Here is a 19655-nt window from a genome sequence, read left to right as displayed (position 1 = left end):
TTAGTGAAAACATGAAAACAACCTCACACTAAAGGATGGTTGGTTGCTGGGCTAGTTGGTTCATTTCAACTCGTATAACAGCGCGTAGAACTAGAAAGGACGACACAGGTGGTGCAAAGATATGCGAATCTTCTCGTATTCGTGAATTACGATGGCGCAATGCCGAGAACGTCACTTCCAGCGCGAGAAGCTTACTAAGCGATGAACCGCACGAAAAGAAGACCCGGATGGCGGCATTCCTGCACCAGATACCGTGGCGCCATGGACTCTGACGTCAACTACTAAATCATATGCAGGTGCTAATCGGTAATAGTGAAGTACGTGCTCTTCTAATGCGGCTACAAGCTTAAAAAAAAGTCTCGGGAAACATCATTGAGTCACCGTCCCCCCCCCCCCCCCCCCCCCCACGCAAAAGAAAAGCACTGATACCTATGACGCCACGTGCGGCAGTGTAGGCGTAGAAGTTGAAAGTGTGACCCGAATCTTGATTTATATCCTTATATTATCACTTATAATGTTGAAACAACGACACTAAGGCTCACAAATAAGTTCTTCAGTCTAAACTGTTTTAATCTTCCTCTTTGTTTCTATTTAACAATACCGACAGCACTACGACGCTTGCCCCTAAAACGCCAGAAAGCGTGCGAAAGGGATACGCAGGTGGCGCCCCCTCCCGTCCCCGAAATTCCCGCACGAACTTGGTTTGTCACATTTTCACCGCGTCTGCCGGTGCCTACATAGTTTCTTAATTGGCACAAAAATAAAAGTCCATTGCCCTTTTATGGAAGCCCGAGCATACCAAGTTTCAAGGAACTTGGTTGACCCCACGTAGCTGAAATAAGAATTTTGTTCGAAATCTCTCATGTCAAGTTGACAAATCAAAGGTAGAGTGATTTCGGCGTGACATCACGAAAAAAAAAACGATCAACTTGTTTTCTTCATACTCCTATTAATAATAACCCATAACGGCGGTGTTTTAAACAAGTTGAAACAATGGTCACTTGAACGTGCGCCTCATCAAAGATGCAACAGGTTGCTTTTGCATGAGCAGCGTTTACTCGCTTGAACGGGCATATTTAGGTGTAATTTCAACGTAGCTGTGGTGATGGCACTCGCATTAAACGGTCACCATCATGTGTGTTCCGTGTGGGTCGCCGTGGACGTTTCGAAATAAGTGCGATGAGATAGCGTGAGGAGGCCGAACCCTCCCGTGAGGAGGCCGAACGTGAGGAGGCCGAAGTAAAGGTACGAACCCAGCGACACTGGGTTCGTACCTTTACCATAGTTCTTCAATATAGCTTGAGTATTAAATGGTTATGCGTTTCCTCTCCCGACTCTCTCCTTCTCAAGCGCAGCCGGTGCACCCTCTTTTTGTTTATCTATCTTCCAGATGCTCTACTGCTGAGGTGTCCTCCCCTGTGAGACAGTTGCGGTGTGCACACCGTTCTCCTAATTTCCCACTTCAAAACCACTGCCCCTACCGCCACGTTCTTCCCAACTTCGAACATTCACAAAGCCACGTTCGTTTCAAGTGGATTAGCCACGGACCTTTAAGCGGACAATCTTCGTCTTTTGCCCTCGGCCAAGGACACTCGCACTGCTTCGTTGTCGTCACCACTGGCACATACGCGTGACAATACGAACGCGATGGGCACCCCCGCTAATCCCCCGCCACTAGTGAGCGGACACGACCACCGCTTTTCATCGGGCGTTGGGAAAGGTTAGGTGTCTACTTTTCGTTGGTGGCACTGTAATGATTGTCGCTACTTATGAAAGAGAGAGAGAGAGGGGGGGGGTCTTCGTTACTCCAACCGACCTTCCAGGAAGAAAGAGAAGGCGGGCGTATGTCTGCCAGCAGTAAGGAGATATGCGGCGCATTCCTCCAGGGGGTACCACCGCCGACCTCCACGTCGGGGTGTTGTACTTCGTTGTGCGCGACCCACATATTCGGCGGGGCTTGTTGGCGAGGGGGGCAGCGGTAACCTCCGGCCTTCCCCGACGCTGTGCGGCTTGGATGAAAGAAGGCGAAAATCGTGTCGCCGCGTCCTGTGGGGTGGCGCCATTTGAGACGGCAAATACGAATATACCAACCTTACCTTTGTCGCTCGGTTTACTTGTACTTTATGTTCCCGCAGTGTGCTTCACAAACAAAAATGAAAGACACATGGACGAACCAGCTTCGCTTATATTTGCCCTACTTATTGTTTTTGCGCACTTGACACGCCGTAAGATCACGAAAACGATTGGGAAAATGAGAGCTAACGATATGATAATCTCAAGATTTTTTGTATTTATTATTCCGGGTCTTAGTATTTTGTGCTTGCAATTAGGTTAAAATGCAACACTTACATTTTGTGGGGTCATTTCAAATCAGGTTTAATGCCGTTCTCTGCGCTGGCCCTTGCATAATTTTGAAAAATAAAAATAAAACAGTGGCTGCGGTAGCTAAGTGATTCAGACACCGTGCTCTACAACGTGCCGTACGTAGGATTGTAGAGTGTAAATTGTCTCCTTGACCGATTCTATGCGCAGTGTCCTTAGCCCAGTTATTCCTATACCCAGTTCTTTCAACTTCTTTGGTGTGAACTATTGTGTGAAACGTCTGCAGGATGCCGCGATTGGCGAAGTCCGGGACGTTTGGCCCGTAGAAAGCCTCCCTTAGAGAGGGAAAAAACGAGAAACAAAGTGAAGCGATGATCGTCAGATCCATTGTTGACGGGGGCGCGGCCTTTCGCTGATGGTCTGCGCCCCGCGATGCGGTGGCGCTCGTCTTGTGCGCCGATGTATCTCCAGCGCCCTCCATCATCCCGCCCACCTACCCGGATATGGTGGATCTGCGGGTGGTAGTGGTGGGCCTCCATATAGCACAGGGAAGCTCGCGGAAGGCCGCATTCTTCGAGGTGCGGCATAAAGCCTGCCCAAAATGTTATCGACAGCTATAATCGGAAGGCGTGCGCTTCTGCAGGGACGTTCGTGCCCCCCCCCCCTTTTTTTGCCAATTGTAGGATAAGATGAGCGAAAGCTCGAGGACATTTGTTGAATCGGCAGTATAAATTAACAAGCTAGGCCTAGATTGCGCTTGTTCGCCGTCATTATTCTCAACAAAACTGTTTTTCTCCCCAGTGGTTCTCCGTCTGTGCGTGCCCGAGTTTTCTGCCTCATCCCATCGTGTCAAACACATTTTCACACAGCGCTAAACACATTTTTAACCGACAAGACTCTAACCTTGTTCTGGTATACAGACAGAGAAATACTTTACTAGCAAGTGCCTTTGTCACGTCCACACGGCCGTGCCTCTCGCCGCGATGACATTGACAGAACAGTCACCGCATCTAACTGCGAAACCCGGTCCTCGGACGAGAGCAGGACCTTCCAACAGTACCCCATTCAGTATTGGTCGTCTGCCCGTTTGCGACAACAAGGTGACGCTTGTGCAGCATGGCTAGACAATGGAATGAAACAGAAAGAGGCTGTTCAGTCTGAACACCCTCTTTTATCGCAAAACGTCTGTTTCCTAAGGGAAGAGTTGGTGCTGAATGGTTTAGAAAAAAAAAAAATAGTGCAGCGCCGTGACTGTCTCTCTGAAAGAGTTGGTAGCAAGCAAGGTCTAACAGTTGTTGCATAGTTTCTAGGAACGCCCCTTGTTGCAACTGGGTTTCACTGCCAGAAAGTGCATCAGTAATAGAGAGAAGTTCAAATATTACGGAAGTTTGGAGACTTTTTCTTACGAAAAAAAAAAAACAAGTAGGAACTTCTGCATAACAGTCGTTTCTCTCATAGCCGTGCGCGGAGGGGGATCACAGCGCCCCCCTTTGTGTTAAGGCCATGTAAGAGCAGACCATGCAAATGTCTGTGGTCTCTCTGTAGCATAGTTTCCGAAAATTAACAAGAGGGGGACTCTGGCGCTGCGATCGTTCAGCGACCATGGAAATGATGGTTAGTACACATATTTGCCTAGTCTTCGTACTTGCGGGCGGCAAATCGTACTTGTGGCTTCGTTTATTGCGGTGTTTCCATTTTGTTTTGAACGAAAGATTTAATCCTTTTGAACTTGGTGACCCAATCGGGAAAGAAAATTCGAAAAAAAAATAGGGTGGTGAAGCGTAATCGCTGAACATTTGCCGATTTTTGTTTTGTGAGAGAACAGCTTCAAGCCACACGAAGACACACGGAGCCAAAAGCAGGCCAAAAGTACGAATATTAGACAAATGTGTGTACTACCCATCACTCCCGTGGATGTTCGCTGAAGTGCCGTGCGTTGCAGCTCCCATAGACACTAGCGCCAGAGTTCCCTTTATTGTATATTAGGAAACTCTATGCTCTGGAGGACCAATGTACTCCTGACGTTCAAATCTACAGAACTAGAAGGCGTAGGGGGACTGTGTCCTTTATTTTTTTTTTTTTTCCATTGGCCGGTTACGAGGGACAGGAGCCTGAGTGTGCCACTCGGGAGTTAAATCTCGTTCAGAATAAACCAATAGATTCGCAACGAATTTCCGGGACTACTCGGTTCTCGCTAGAGCAACGACGTCTCGGGTTGGCGTTACAGGGCAAAAGTGTAAGGTTGCAAGGGTCATTGATCATTGGCTGATTAAGAGGGCGAATAAAAAATGCGGCCACTCCGTTTAATTCTTCTTTCTTTTTTTTTTTTTTGCGAGACAGCGCGGTGTGCTCAAGTCACGACGACGACGTTCCAACGTCGTATTTTTTTTTTCTTTTTTTGCGAAACGTTTCTTTCCTGCTCAATGGGTCTCCGCATCAGTTGCAAAAAAAGAGCGGCTCTTCTTTGCAGACGGTTGAACCCCGACCTGACCTCGATCCGACCAGCGAGCTTTTGGTCCGGTGTAGCGACCTCCTTTTTTTTTCCTTGGTTCATTTTTGTTTTCTTTCTTACCTCATCTCGGCGCGAAGCGCATTCTTACGTCTTTTCCTTTTTACATTTTTAACGATCCGCAGATGAACGGCGAGGCGTTGCGGTTTCTCGTCGACCCGGCGGCGTACGCTGGTTGCACCGCCGCGATGGTGAAACGCGTGCATCGGTGCGCTGGGAAAAAGGCTGAGGGAACCAGTTGCCGGGTCATCCGGCAATCGAATGAATGAATGATTGGGCGCGCGTGCGTGTAAGGCGGCGCTTCCGCGTGGCCTGTCCGGATAAACTTTCTTTCGCGGGTTCACCTTGCATACGCAGTATACTGTTTGCTTCCTCGTATCTTCTGGCACGTGATAGCCAAAGCTCGCCCTAATGGTGTCACCCATTTGGCAGACTTGGAGCATTTCCTGTAATACTTTCTTGGGCTCCATACGGAGCAAGTTTATTCCATTGGGGCTGTGGCAGTTTGGGCTAGTTGGTATGGCATGACGATAGTTATAGCGCGAGAACAGAACGACGACAAAGAGGCAAGAAGGACACGAAGGAGTTGGAAGTTGGCGCTCGTGTCCTTCTTGTCTCTTTGTCGTCGTTCTGTTCTCGCGCTATAACTATCGTCATGTCCATTGGGGGATTGAGAGTGCTCCCTGTATGTTCCATTGGCAGATCACGAGCGGCTCTGTCGCGAGATCCACTCCATGGAGCAACTTTTTTCTACTCCGCGGAAACCGGTGGATTCGGCCGGAAGTCGCAAGCGCCCCGTGCCTTGAATCGGTGCCAATTTTGGCGCGCCAACTGGAAGCCGGTCGCGTCAGTTGCGCCTCGTGTCGGAGCCTACGCTTTGCTAGCGTAGCGTCGTCGCTGTGCTCAGCGTGCCCACTCATGCAAAAAGACGCGCGCATCGCGTTCCATTCCCTTCTGTCGCCCTCCGCCAGAGTGGAGTGCTCCGGCGCTGAGTTCGTGCTCCGGCGCCGAATCCGCCAATGGATGACGCCATAAGTGACTTGTGGTGGCGGCGTAACGTTTCCAAATACCACACTGTCGCCTGGCTTATCCATAAACTTCGATCGTTCGTTCGGCGCTCCACATATCACTCGATAGAAATGGTTCATTTATGCGGATTACGTATTGTTAGGCCATAAGCAGTGCACTGCCACAGTCGCCGCAGTGTAGTGCGGGAACAGTGGGACATCCTTTAGGTTTTGAACTTTTGAACTTTATTATGAATAAACAACATACAGTAAAGAAAAACATGTTAGCAACATCTGGATCCGCCTGGATAAACATATCACTTATACACAGATACCGAACACATTGAAGAGGAAAAATCCAACTTATACACTACACTTTGAACACGTTTTTAGTTTGCATACTTAACGTAATACATCTAATATTTCTGTACATCTGGTAATAGCATTCCTCCTATTACCAGATTCGGTAATGGATGGTTGTTATTAACTGTTACTGTGGTTTTACGTGTTTGCACGACGACATCAGGCCCCGCGTAGACGGCGGCGTTGTACTACCCGAGGTTCTTTAACGTGTGCCTAAGTCTAAGGACACAGGTGTTTTTTGCATTGTCAATTTTGCCAACCACTCAAGTGTCAAACCACAACCTGTGACGGGCTGTGGTTAGACTCTACGCCAAGGAAAGACCTATCATCTACAAACTAGGCCGCGTTAAGCTTACTAGATGAACCAGCTTCGCCGTTTCTTAATCTCCACGTGAGTGTGGCTAGTGTGAAACTTCTTCCCCTTTTTATTCTCTCAGATACCATGAAAATGCTGCGCTTGCTTCGGTATACATTACATTGTCGTATTTATTGCTATTTTTCATACTCCTCTCTCTCCAACTGCAGCGCCATCGGGTGTTCTAGCGGAAGTATTGCACAAGCCCCTCTTTCCGACCATTAGCCGTGTTCTGAGAGCTTCGCAGCTCAATTAACTCCATTTTCAAGCTACAAAGCGCGAGGGAGAGCAGGTGTGTGTACACTGACACGAATAGCGCTAGGTTATGGACTCAGACCTACCAAAGGGGGTGACACACTGAAGTGAAAAAGTTTTATTCTTGTTCATCCTTTGTGCTTTCGTGCGTTGCTTGTTATTTCGGGGGGATCTTATCATAATCAGTGAAAACTTGTTGGTGATTACATAACAGGTGATTTTTGCGCTAAAAAGGCTAGCCTGTCCTGTTTCTTACAAGTGTTCGTCTCAACGCAAAAATCGCCATCCTACATTTCCCGTAAACGTTATCGCTGTAGAAGTTTTTTTTTCGACGAAGGCGCGTGACTTCGATGTACGCGTCGCTTCGCTGTAAACGTGACTCGTCACAAAGCGAACCCTTAGCCACGCTGGTGAGTTAGTTGTGTGTACATACGTGTTAGAACTCATTTGCCCGAGAATCCGGCGGAGGACGACCTGTAGCGCAGAGGCCTCCTCCGTCTTTCTTCCTCGACAGCACGTGTTGCGCCTTCCGGCGTCGTGCGTTCCAACGGGCGCTCCTTTGTTCGCGGAGCGGCTTCCAATCAACGCGCCATCTCCACCTGCCCGGTCGGTGCTTGTTCCTCCCTCCCTCCCTTCGCATTCTCCGCAACAGCTAACGCTGATGACCGCGCATGCATTCCTTGTGAAGAGAGCTCGGCCGAGGCTGTTGTGTGTTTGGACGTCCTGTGGACGAAGCCTTTGTTGTGCTTTTTTTTTTTCTTTCCGACTGGTCGCGGCGCGGGGCCCGTTTTCTTGTCTAGTTACCATGGCGACCTTTCGCTCACGGGTGTTTGTCCTGGTGCGTGTTTGTGGGACCTCGTTTCATTTCGGGCTTCATCGATTTTGCGCCCCGCCAGGTGCCGCTCGCGTCTTCGTACCCCTGATTATTGTTTTTTTGTGTGCGTAAATGTTTACCGCCGTATGTAAGGTGTTATACCATGCGGTCTGTATTGCAAACACTGTCCGAGTTACAGGGGCAGAAAAGGGAACATATATCGGTTTAGGGACTTTTTGGGTCGAATGGTAACCACCTGAGTATCATCCTTCAGGTTGCACTGATGGATCTTTAGTTTTTGGGTGTGGAGCTCAAGTTTTATATTGCATGGTAATAATTGAAAAAAGGCATTTACTTACAATGGCTCAAAGCTGCAAGCATGCTCACAATCTTCCTTTTAAGAAAAAAAAAGACGCAACCGAATGCATATATTATACAATTTGTGTACTTTGCGGTTGGCTCGATTTTCGTTCAATTTACCTTGGTCCCTATTTTACCGCAGCGAATCCTCTATTACTTTTACTTATCGTGGACGTGTTTACGTTTTCGGTTCTGTCTCTAAAACCTCTTTCGCTCCTCCGTGAGAGAGAACATTCTGGGTTAAAAAGAAATGGAAACTGGAGTTCTTTGCTCTTTTTTGTCTCGCTTTATTTTTTGCCCGCTGAGTGTGCGACTGGGATCGCGCGTACAAGTTTTGGACAGCGCTTGATCATCTCATTCGCCGGGTGCTCAATTTTTCTATCCCCCATACCCCGCTTTTTTTTTTTTTTTTACTTTCGTTCGAAAGCATTACGTCGTCTCGCGCAGAAACCGGGCCACGCGGCGGGGTTCCTGTCGCCTGGCTCGGTTTCCTGGGCGCGCCAGGCTGTTCCGCCCCGTCAGCACGACTAATTGAATCGACGCCTCTTAAGCTCCGTATATCAACGCCTTCATTGCGCGTCGTTGGTGGAGCTCTTCTCGGACTGCTTCTCAGGAGACTCGGCTGCTTCCTTGGCGTCATCCCTAGTATCTCGAGGACTGCTTCGAACGAGCTTAAACAGGATGCTGACAGTTTTCGCCCCCAAAAGCTCTTCTACCAACAGCTTGTGAGTGGCTCCGAAGGGAAGCGGTCTCAGCCGTTACGCGGCACTCTCCGGGAACAGACGACGAGGAACTTGGGAAGCCAGCCAGTGCAGTGCCGTAGTGGACCCCTGGCTTGGTTGTCGGCTAATCCCAAGTCAGAGCCGGCTGACTTTTTTTTTCATCCGCGAGGAACTATGTTCTCACTTACTTGCCTCCCCTGTCGCCGCGAATTCAATTCTCAGCCCGGCAAACTTGTCTCGTTACGTCTCTGAAGGATGGCTGTAGGTTTCTCCTTCGGTCGGAGCAGCCTGTCTTGTGCTGCTGCTGATGATGTGGTGCCGTTCTTTTTTATAACGGTGTTACACAAGCTGCCACTCCAGCGTCGGCGACGGAAATGACAGCAGGTTAGTTCGTTCCGTGCGCAAGCAGAAGCAGTGAAGACGTCAGAGACGTGTGAGGACAAAAGAAATGATAGATTTATTATACTAGTACGTGGCACAAGAAACTCAACACTTCGAGAAACTAAGAAGCATACATATAAAAACAATAGGCTTACAAACAAGAAGTATTAAGATGCACTAAATTAGCACACAACGGAACTAACAGTTTAATAAATTTATTATTATTATTATTATTATTATTTTAAACAGCCGGTGAATACGCGAAAGTTCATGAAGTATTAACAGGTGATGGCATACGTGATGTAACCGGCAGTGCTGTGTCCGCGATGATCGGATGCGAGAAGTCCCGAAGAGTTCTGGCGTGACTGCGATGCCGGTGGTGTTGCAACGCTGATGCTCTGTTAGCTGGAGATGACGGTGAACTAAGGCAGGTTGAGCTAACCTGAGTTGGAAGTTATGATGTCTACAAGGCAGACGTTGATTGCGTCTCAACTAGACGAACGGCTCAGTTTAGGTGGCCAGCCGATATGAAGCCACGCTAAAACTTCTAGAATAGATACTCGATGATCTTCTATCCCATCTTGTCGAAGCAACCAGACTGCTGAGCAGGGCGGCCCCGCCGCGTTGGTCTATTGGCTGAGGTACTCGGCTGCTGACCCGCAGGTTGCGGGTTCGAATCCCGGCTGAGGCGGCTGCATTTCAGATGGAGGCGGAAATGTTGTAGGCCCGTGTGCTCAGATTTCGGTGCACGGTAAACAACCCCAGGTGGTCTAAATTTCCGGAGCCCTCCGTTACGGCGTCTCTCATAATCATATGGTGGTTTCGGGACGTTAAACCCCACATATTAATCATGCTGAGCAGGGCGATATCCTGCAAATAAATCACCTTCGTGTCCCCTCATTTTTTTCTTGGAGGAAAAGAGGGCCATCGAAATGGGTCCAATCACACGTGTGACATTGTTGAACACAACGCCCTTGAATTATATTCTAATCACGCCCCTTATGCATAAGTGGCGGCATGTTGTCTCAACTGAGTGAGCGGGCAACTTGTGAGGCGATTGCTTACATCTCGCCGGCGTGTTCCTTCTACCGCGAGAAGGGGCTAGTGCCTCGGTTCTCAGCCACTGCATCCGGGAGCCCACACTTTAGTTCGGGAAACTTGGCGGCTGCCTCTCGTCGCCACTGACACAAAAGGGATAATTCTCAGCACTGGACGTCTGAGACGAACACCCCCGTTAGGCCTTGGTGGCTTAAAAAATTCTTGCGATGCTCAAGCGACCGTTCTCACGGTCGGGGAATGAAGCGCGGCGCCTGTTATTTTGGCGTGACGCCGGATTGCAAGAATGGCAGTCCGTGGCAAACGCGTTGTCGCATGTATAGCGGATTGGAATTGGGGGGGGGGGGGTAGACAAGCCTAGCCAAAAAAGAAAAAAGAAAACACGATTGACCGCGGGGGCAACCGGCTCGCGGTGCACTGTTTGTTCAAAAGTGAGAACACAAGTCTGCCATTATCGTGTTACCGGCGTTGACTGGGTTGATGCACATCAACCGTGATGTACATCAACGCGAACTGGGCTACGGCCCAGTTTGCGATGTGTTTGCAGTGTTTTATTATTATTGCTTAGGATCCACGGGCAATTTTTGTTTCCGTTTCTTTGATCTAGGGGCAGAGGATGCACTTCCGCGGTTAGAGAGAGAGAGAGAGAGAGAGAGGGTTGGGGGACAGGATAACGAGCACGCGACATCGGAAGTTCTGTGCAACGGCTGAGTGGCAGAACGCTAAAAAATGATAAAAACAAAATGCCAGGTGTTCGTGGCACTCGTGGTCGATGTCTCCATAGGTCGTGGAGGCGTCGTCGCGGGTCTTCCGTGGTGGCACTGTTATGTACGCTGCATTTCTCGCCCCGCGGGGCCGTCGTTGTGTAACGGGACCACCGTGAACGACTCTGAGGAGGTTAGTTTTTCGTCGGCGTGAGGCACCTGCTCGCGACGCGGGATGCGAAGTGGGTGACGAAAAATAATGATAATAAAAAGAGGCGATCGATAGTCGAAAAGTTCGTTTGCTGCGACTTACCGCGGTTGTCTGCCGAAGCTCAACCGTAACTGAAGACACCCCCGCGCAGAAAAAGCCGATCCCGGCCCGGGGCTGGCTGTCTCGCCTGACGACAGACAACGAGTGGCGGCTCCAGCTGCCACCTCCTTTTGCTCCTCGTTATAGCTCACTGGTAAACTGCGTTAGGGTGAATGCGTCGTGCCTGTCGTGCGGAACTTTCTCTGCAACATCTGGACGGTTTTTTCACTTGTCGACACGTTGTGCCGATGGTCCCCTGTACAGGCCCGTGTGCTCAGATTTGGGTGCACGTTCAAGAACCCCAGGTGGTCAAAATTTCCGGAGTCCTCCACTACGGCGTCTCTCATAATCATATGGTGGTTTCGGGACGTTAAACCCCACAAATCAATCAATCATCGATGGTCCCCTGTGCGTTTGTTTTGTCTCCAGGTGCACGGTTTAAAAGCAGCCTGATATCAGTGCGCAAGAGCTCTGTCACGGTGCTTTTTTTTTTCATATTTTCGCGGGGTTTCTTTGGCACAGTTTGTGGGTGCTTGGACGCGTTGGTTACGACATAGCTAAGAAAACAGCGCAAAAGCGCCAGAGAAAACAGTTTTTCGTTTCTCTGGTTCTCAATCCTTTTCGCTGTGTTCGTTCACCTTCCTGAGTACGCATAAAAGCATAAAGTATGCGAGACGTGGCGTACGGAAAATCGATGTTTTGTTAAGGTTATCTTCAACTTTTCAGTCAATGATAAAAAGATGAATGAAACATAGTTTTTGAGGTAACAAACAGTCAAGAGCCATAGTAGCTATATGTTAGTCCGAGTATGCTTTCGGCTCACCTCTCATTTTTAATGCTTCATTCAATTTAAGTGGGGCAGTCTACACGCATGACTGTGCAGTTTTGTGCATTATGGCTGGTTTTATTAAATCGCCATTATCCACGTGTCGCTTAGCTCGTATGCATGCCGTTTGTAGTCATCTTGAGACGTCGTCGCTTTCTGAAAGGAGTTTACGCGTTTTTTTGTGTGTGTGTTCCTGAACGGACTTTGCAAATCAAGAAGCAGATGTTCCGTTTATAGCTGCGCCTTTATTATTATTTGTCCCACCGCGGTGACTTAGTGGCCAAGTTACTCGGCTGCTGACCCGCAGGTCGTGAGATCGAATCGGCTGCTGCGGCTGCATTTCCAACACAGGCGGACATGCTGTAGGCCCGTGTGCTCAGATTTGGTGCACGTTAGAGAACCTCAGGTGGTCGAGCCCCGCCGCGGTGGTCTAGTGGCTAAGGTACTCGGCTGCTGACCCGCAGGTCGCGGGTTTGAATCCCGGCTGCGGCGGCTGCATTTCCGATGGAGGCGGAAATGTTGTAGGCCCGTGTGCTCAGATTTGGGTGCACGTTAAAGAACCCCAGGTGGTCTAAATTTCCGGAGCCCTCCACTACGGTGTCTCTCATAATCATATAGTGGTTTTGGAACGTTAAACCCAACATATCAATATTTTTTTTTGCAACTGCTTGCACACCGGTGTCGCAGGTTGTTGGTGGCGCTGCAGTCATAGCGTGGAAGGAATTTTCGAGAGCAGTTTTCCGCGTTACGTGATACGGCCATTGATATACACAGTTGTCCGGGCCACGCTCCGATTGCGAGCGGTTTTCCCCTCTGCGAAAAAATGCGAAAAAGCGATCGCAGCGCGCCGACCGTCCCCGCCACCACCGCAACGTGACGTGCGTTCCCCGCAGTCTCTGTACTTTAGCGCAGTAAAGCTTCGACTCGGATTCGTATTGCTCTGGCCAGAGCAACAACAACAAAAAAAAAAAGGGGGGGGGGGAGGGTATCGCTGCACGGAACTGCCGGAAGGGGGGCTACGTAGGGATCGTTTGCCGCACGTTGAGAAATAGTTCCGCCGGGCGTTCTGCGAAGCCGCCTGTGGCGCGTGGATGCGAACCGCTGGCATGTGTCGTATGCCGTTGCCGCATGTCCTTGGTCCGCTTCCGGAAGCACGCTGCGACGCGCGAGGTCTGCGTGCGGGGTTGCATGCGCTTTCGGGCCACGCGAGCACGTTTCCTAGTCGGGACTAGCTCGCATGCGCCTGATATGTTCCTAGGGAACATGAAAACGCAACCATAGACACTCGCATGTATCGAGAGCACGGTGTAAGAACCGCTATCGAGGGACATCACACGGTACAGTGGGTGCAACACTGTCGAAATTTGGGCTTGTTGGTGCGTTTCATTCATCTTGGCGCTATTTTCAGTGGGTACACAGTTTTGTGTTGGCGCTTGTCGCCGCTTCCCGTGCGTCGTACGCTTTTTCTTTCGGCACCTACGTTACGAGACGACCGCGTATCGTGCTCAAGTGAAGGCGTGTACCGTATTGCGAAACTACAAAGTGTCCCTTTTTGTCACAGGTTGGCGTCTCTCTCGGCCTACGGGTATGTGTATCTTTTGTGCTCTCAAATGCTGTGCACCATCTCGTCCATCAGTTGCCAAGTTTTGTTAGCCCAATATGTATTTTATTGCGTTTCATGCACCGAGCGAGGACATAGCTCGAGGTCTTGTGCACCTAGAATGACGGGAGGCGAACGCCTGAGCGTTACGTCAGAACAGGCGCGTAGCCAGATTTTTTTTTTGGGGGGGGGGGGGGCGAAGCTCCTTAAAGCGGCACCCGTTCGTCCCTCGTAGTCGTAGTGTGTAACTAGTGTTACATTTTGACCTGCAAGGTGGTGCCGGTAGGAGATTTCTCCTGTGCTTTCTTGAACAATAAAAAGTTCGCGGCGTGCGCGTTAACTAAAAGCCGAATGCTCCTGTCTCTCATTCCCCATTAGCAGCCATTGGCATGTACGTTGAGCACTATCTGGCAGGAAAAGGTGGCTACGTTATACTCGCTGGGTGTAACCTCCTTAGCTTTAGAAAGGTTTAGCGAGCGTTGGGCCGCCGTTCCATGAATGCAGTGAACTAGTATATACCACGAACTCCAGGTGGTTAAAGGTGAGAAGTGGACCCGATGCGCAAGCCGTAAGAAAGTGTGCATGTGCCACCTCTCGTTTAGTCTTTGGAATGTCCGCTGGATGGCGGTGCTTCTATATTGGGAATATATGATGTAAAGATGCGAGATGGTGGTACTTGTAGTGTTGACTAGATTCACGAATGGACACACAGACAGAAGCATGGACAGACGCACGAATGGCTGCACGGATGGATGGACGCAAGGGCGGATACAGGGATGGACGCATGGATGGTCACACAGACGGACGGAACCGAGAACGGATGAACGGACGAATGCTTCGCCCCACTCTCCATAATCCACTCCGTGGATATGCTGCCATTTTTTTTTCGGGAGAGGCACCTTCTTAAAATGGCCATTTTTCGCTTTGGGCCGTCCAGGTACAAGGACTTCGAGGCTCACTTGATGCACCGCCATTATAATCACCGGAGAGTGCGAAGGGGCAGGGGTCAATCTCTTCTCCCACCTCGCCCGGTAAAACTGCCGCACTTCAAATTGTCTATTCATCCAAAAATTCGGGGGGGGGGGGGGGGGGGCGTGCTTGGTGTGCCAACCCCTGGCAACGCCCCTGCGTGAGAACTGCAATAAGGCGTGGCTTTTTTCGGGCGCCAAGAGTCGTCTTGGTATGAAAGATCTGAAGCTCCCTAGGGTCATCAAAAAAAGACAAGGGAGAACACTCAACATGAGGGCGATCACGGAGAGGACATCAGCTTTTCCCCACTCGCGCATCAGTAGCGTCCTTTAGCAAGTTGCGGAAAGCCAGTACTGAAATACGGTACCGTATGACGATACCACCCCATCTTTCGGTAGGCACCCCAACGCCACAAAAGGCTTCTGTCAGACATCGGTGTCTGCCAGCCTACGCATTGTTAACTAGACGCCTGTCGTTCGGGGGACGCTCTGTCATTGGAACTGGAAGTGGCTTAAAGCACAACCAGCGGGAAAGGTTGGGCGCTACCGTACGCTAAGGCACTATTTCCGCGACTTGCTTGGACTAATGCTGATGATCAGTTGTGTAGTCGGACGCCTGTACATTCAAGTGACTGCTACAACGAAGTCATCCGTATCGCGCAGAGCCTCGAAAGTTCAGGAGACATAGCTGTGAATGCATTGTGACTCAATTTCAAAGCACTGTTCCGCTTCCAAGGATGGTTTGTGTCGAAAACACCGAGTGACCACCTTCAGAAACTTGACAATAGGCACCGTTCAGTCGAGTTTTCTAGTCTTAACTGTGGCGCCAGTATACATAGCCTAGCGGATAAAAAAGAAACCTTCAGACGGCCTCGTTGAAAGTGGAACGCAACGCGCGCGCCTCGTGCCCTGCATCTGTCAGCGGATTGTGCCCGGGATGCATTGGGGACGTGAGCACGCGTCTCTTTTCTGCGTGCCCCTAACGGCGAATGTCAGAATCTTTGAGACGGGGCAGTGTGAGCAACGCAGCTCCCTCTGGCTGGTGTGCTGTGCGCGTAGCGTGACAGAACCAGCGTCCGCACCGTTACGAGGTAGTAGCGTTGGTTTGGCCGTGCAAGGCCCTCTCTGGTGCCGTTCGACGCCGCTTTGATTGCCCACGGGCGGCGGAGCCGCGGCGCGACCACGGAATAATGGGTCGCCGCGTGTTGGATCCCCGAAGCATCCCGCGCGCATGCCGGCCGTGCATCCTCTCGGGTAACCTCGTGCCGCTGGTCGGTCCTGTGAGTTGTTACATTTGTAAGCCATTTTGTTCCCCCGTCGTGGAAGCTCCGCTGTCACCGCTGCTATTTTTGACGCCGCGGTCGCCCCGGCGTCGCGGGCAGCGACAGCAGCTGTGCGACGGAGCGTGGTGCGATTAACTCTTGCGCAAGCGACACACTCCCTCTTCCTCCGGCTCTCCGAAAGGGGCAAGGTCGGCGGGTCCCGTCGTCTGATGCCTCTCTGCCATTTTCCTGCCACACTTTGTTATTTCTATGCATTTTTTGTTTTCTACCTCTGGGAGTGTTTATGCGATTGTAGGTGTGTGGTAAGATTGGGTATATGACGATTAAGTGCGCTGCAGTGGCCTATTGGATAAACAATATTAGTACTCGCGCTTGCGGCTTCACACTCTTGTTTTATGTTCATTTGCTTTGTGCGTGCTCTTCTCTCTGCAGTCATTCTTTTCTCCACCTAGTGCAGGGTAAGGAATTGTGTTACTATTCTGGGTGGCATTACTACATATTTTCTCACACGTGCGTGCTCATGCACGCACATGTTATGAAATATGGAGAACAGAGAGGGAGTGTGTGTCACATTAAAGCATTGTTGCGACACGACAAGGATGATTGCAGTCACCTGTGCTGGTTTGCTGAAGTAAACATTTTTCTGTAGGCCGGCCTCCCAGAAGCTGTCTGTGAAATGACTGGCAACGCTATGCTGGCTTGGTGCACATCATGCATGCTAAGGGTTTTAACTAATTCAGGATTCTCTCCATGCTGCTCTCTTTCGAATGATTTAGTCCACAGAAATAACTAAGATGGGTGCTTGTTGCAACACAGTGTCATCTGTTTGCTGTAGTCTTTCTGCCTGTGATTTCTTTTGTGTATTCTTTAGTGAGAGCAGAACAGCTAATTTGCAATTACATGTTAGTGCTGTTAAATGCATGCAATCTCTGAACACAGCCTGGTGTACATTTGCCACAGCAAGGGCACAGTTTTGCAGCTTCTACTTCATTTTTTCTTTTAGAAGTTAATACTTTCTCCTCAAGTTGTTGCACCATTCTTTTCTTTCCTTTCGTTCATTATGTTTAAGAGCTATGTTTGGGAATGACACTGTAGAACCACGGTAGATACAGATGCTTGGTGGAGTCCACACTGTTCCTGTTGAAACTTCTGAACTGATTCTTGGCTGTTGGCCAACGACAGTGCCTGAAGTCCATTTTGGTGTAGCTCACACTGATGCCGTTGAAACCATTATTTGTAGTCGCAAAACTTCGTTAGTCTAGACCTGCCGCGGTGGTCTAGTGGCTAAGGTACTCGGCTGCTGACCCGCAGGCCGTGGGATCGAATCTCGGCTGCGACGGCTGCATTTCTGATGGAGGCAGAAATGCCCTGGCCCGTGTGCTCACATTTGAGTGCACGTTAACGAGCCCCAGGTGGTCGAAATTTCCGGAGCTCTCCACCATGGCATCTCGTAATCATATTGTGGTTTTGACCCTACATATCTATAAATCAACTTTGTTAGTCTACCCTCAGCAAGCGATAATGGTTAGAAGTAATGGGCACTCTATTTGGCCAATCTGCTTTTTTTTGCAGTACAGTGGAAAACTGTGTAACCAAAACACATGCGTGCTACTGTGCCAAAAAGCTACTAAAGTTTTTGATAATTTTCTCTTTTGCGTATTTGAAAAAAAAAAAAACCTTGACTGCACCATCTTTTTTTTTTTAAGTAAACATGGCATCTGGGACGTGAGTGCACCAGTGTGTGAGCACAAATGCACTGTTTTTGTTCTCCTAGAAAAACATACTCATAATGTGATGTTAAAATGTACACTGAACAATCAATGTTTCTCTCAATTAAAATTTTCATGTATTTGTATTTTTAATATGCATAAATGATGCAAGCGAGCAAAACTGAAATGAGCCACAAGCTGCCGTACTGCTTGTGAAGCAACATGAAAATGTTGAAGCCCCACCTCCGTAGCATTCACTTCGCTGCCAAGATGAATTCTCGTTGAGTGTAGTACACCTGTTCTCTCTCTTTTTCATGTCTCCATAGATTCTCGCTTTGTTGACTGGGGTTTGGAGTTACCGCTTAGTGGTTGGTTGAGGCATTGACACTGCTGTCCCAATTCATTGTGAAGTACCCCTTTCTCCTTTGGCTGTCATATGGTCACTCTTTGCACTTAGCCCCCTGTTGAACGAGTGATGCTTGTCTTTGCTGAACCTTTGCCTTTTTTATCGCTCAGGTTTTGACCTCTTCACTGGATATAAAACTAGAGTGATGAGTGGTCTGGTGTGCCTTTCTGCTTCAGTGACCCAGGGCGGGAGCGGGATGTAGACAGAAATGTACAACCTTAACGCGACCATTTGGGTTCTAGGAAGGATTGTTCTTTCGAGAATGGAATGTCATTTCGTTCCTGCCTTTGCGCAAGCCAAGATCATAGGCGTATAAGCCGGGGTGGGAGGTCAAGGGGGGCACGAGCCCCCCCACTGAGAAAGGTTGGGGGAGGGACTGAGCCCCCCACTTTCGTCAATGGTCACTCTTGGCTTCAGGCTGGGGAAAACAACAAGTAAGGTGTAGTTTTTCATTATATCAGTAATCACTTAATCATGTTCTCACAGAAGAATGAAATTGTTACGAGGCTATGTTACAACATAGTAAGATTTTGGCAACATTTCCGCTATGATGATTTTCCTTGTAGGCTATATATATATATATCGTAGTTGACTAGTGAGGTAGGTTAGCCCCCACCCATTCGCGACAGAGTTGGTACGCCACTGGCCAAGATTCCGGCGTTGTTGCACTTAGTTTCATTTGCAGTAATGTAGTGGTTTTAGTTTGTGGTTAGCTTGTGTCCTGCTTCATATTAGTTACTGTTATGCTTCTGTTTCGTATGCTTTGGGCTTGATTTGCTTGGACCCACAAAGTACTAAGCGTTGTCCTGAATTTCCCGTTGCTTAATTAGTTGATATCATGGTCAGAGTATTTTGTATAAGCACAAATAATGTGGTCTGCTTCATACATTTTTTGAAAATGGCTTGTAGGATGGCGTGTAATGAAATGTAATGTAAACATTAAAAGTATGTGTACGATTGTTTTTGTCGGTGCTCATCCAACCCAGCTGAAACGTTGCTAAGCAGCGCCTAAATGTGCAGCCACATCCCTCCTTTCCCTCGCATGTATAAACTTGTGAGTTTAAAATCATTGTGTTCATTGTTTAAATTGCTGCCCTGTGGGCAACCCCAAATGGCTGCAGCACTGAGCTGCTCATTGTAGCTCCTCCAGCATTACGAATTATGGCTATGTTGTTGAGCAAACTGTCGCACTTATAAATGGAGCTCAAAATCTGCTTCCCTCTCTCACAAACAAAAAAAAGGAAGCGACGATGCGACTGTGTGCTTAAACGCCCCAAAATGAAGGAAATTGAGCACGTCGGCTCATGCCACAGCATTCGACAGGCCCTGGCTGGATAACACGAGATGTTCACTTTTATCTTGAATTCCCGAAGGCAACTCTAAATGAAAACAATAGGGTCGAGAGCCCTTAAAAATATGTTGTGCTTGGGAATGCATTGAAAATATTTTCAATACTCCTACCTTGAAAGGGCAATTTCAGATAGAGGGGTGGCTTGGTAGTAACATGTCAAAACTGGTCTGACGTCATGGGAAGACTGTAAACGGCTGCATACTAGCACTTCCTCTCTCGCATGGCTCACGTAAACGAGTGAATGGTCATCTAGAAACTCTGACAACCATTTCTACAAATTAGGCTGCATGTAGAACGCAAATTTTACGAAACCAGTGAACCCTGTTGACATTTTGTGATACTGACCTTGGCAGT

At 49.0% G+C, this 19655-nt stretch overlaps 1 protein-coding gene across 7 annotated transcripts in view; it reads left to right on the top strand.

The window, feature by feature from the left end:
* The window catches only part of heph (polypyrimidine tract-binding protein 1 heph), a 161098-nt gene that overhangs the window by 108143 nt on the left and 33300 nt on the right, over nt 1-19655 (top strand). The gene's annotated exons all lie outside the window — the stretch shown is intronic.

Source organism: Rhipicephalus microplus, chromosome 10, assembly GCF_043290135.1.
Source record: "Rhipicephalus microplus isolate Deutch F79 chromosome 10, USDA_Rmic, whole genome shotgun sequence".
Classification (NCBI taxonomy): domain Eukaryota; kingdom Metazoa; phylum Arthropoda; class Arachnida; order Ixodida; family Ixodidae; genus Rhipicephalus; species Rhipicephalus microplus.
This window is presented reverse-complemented; position numbering and strand designations above follow the sequence as displayed.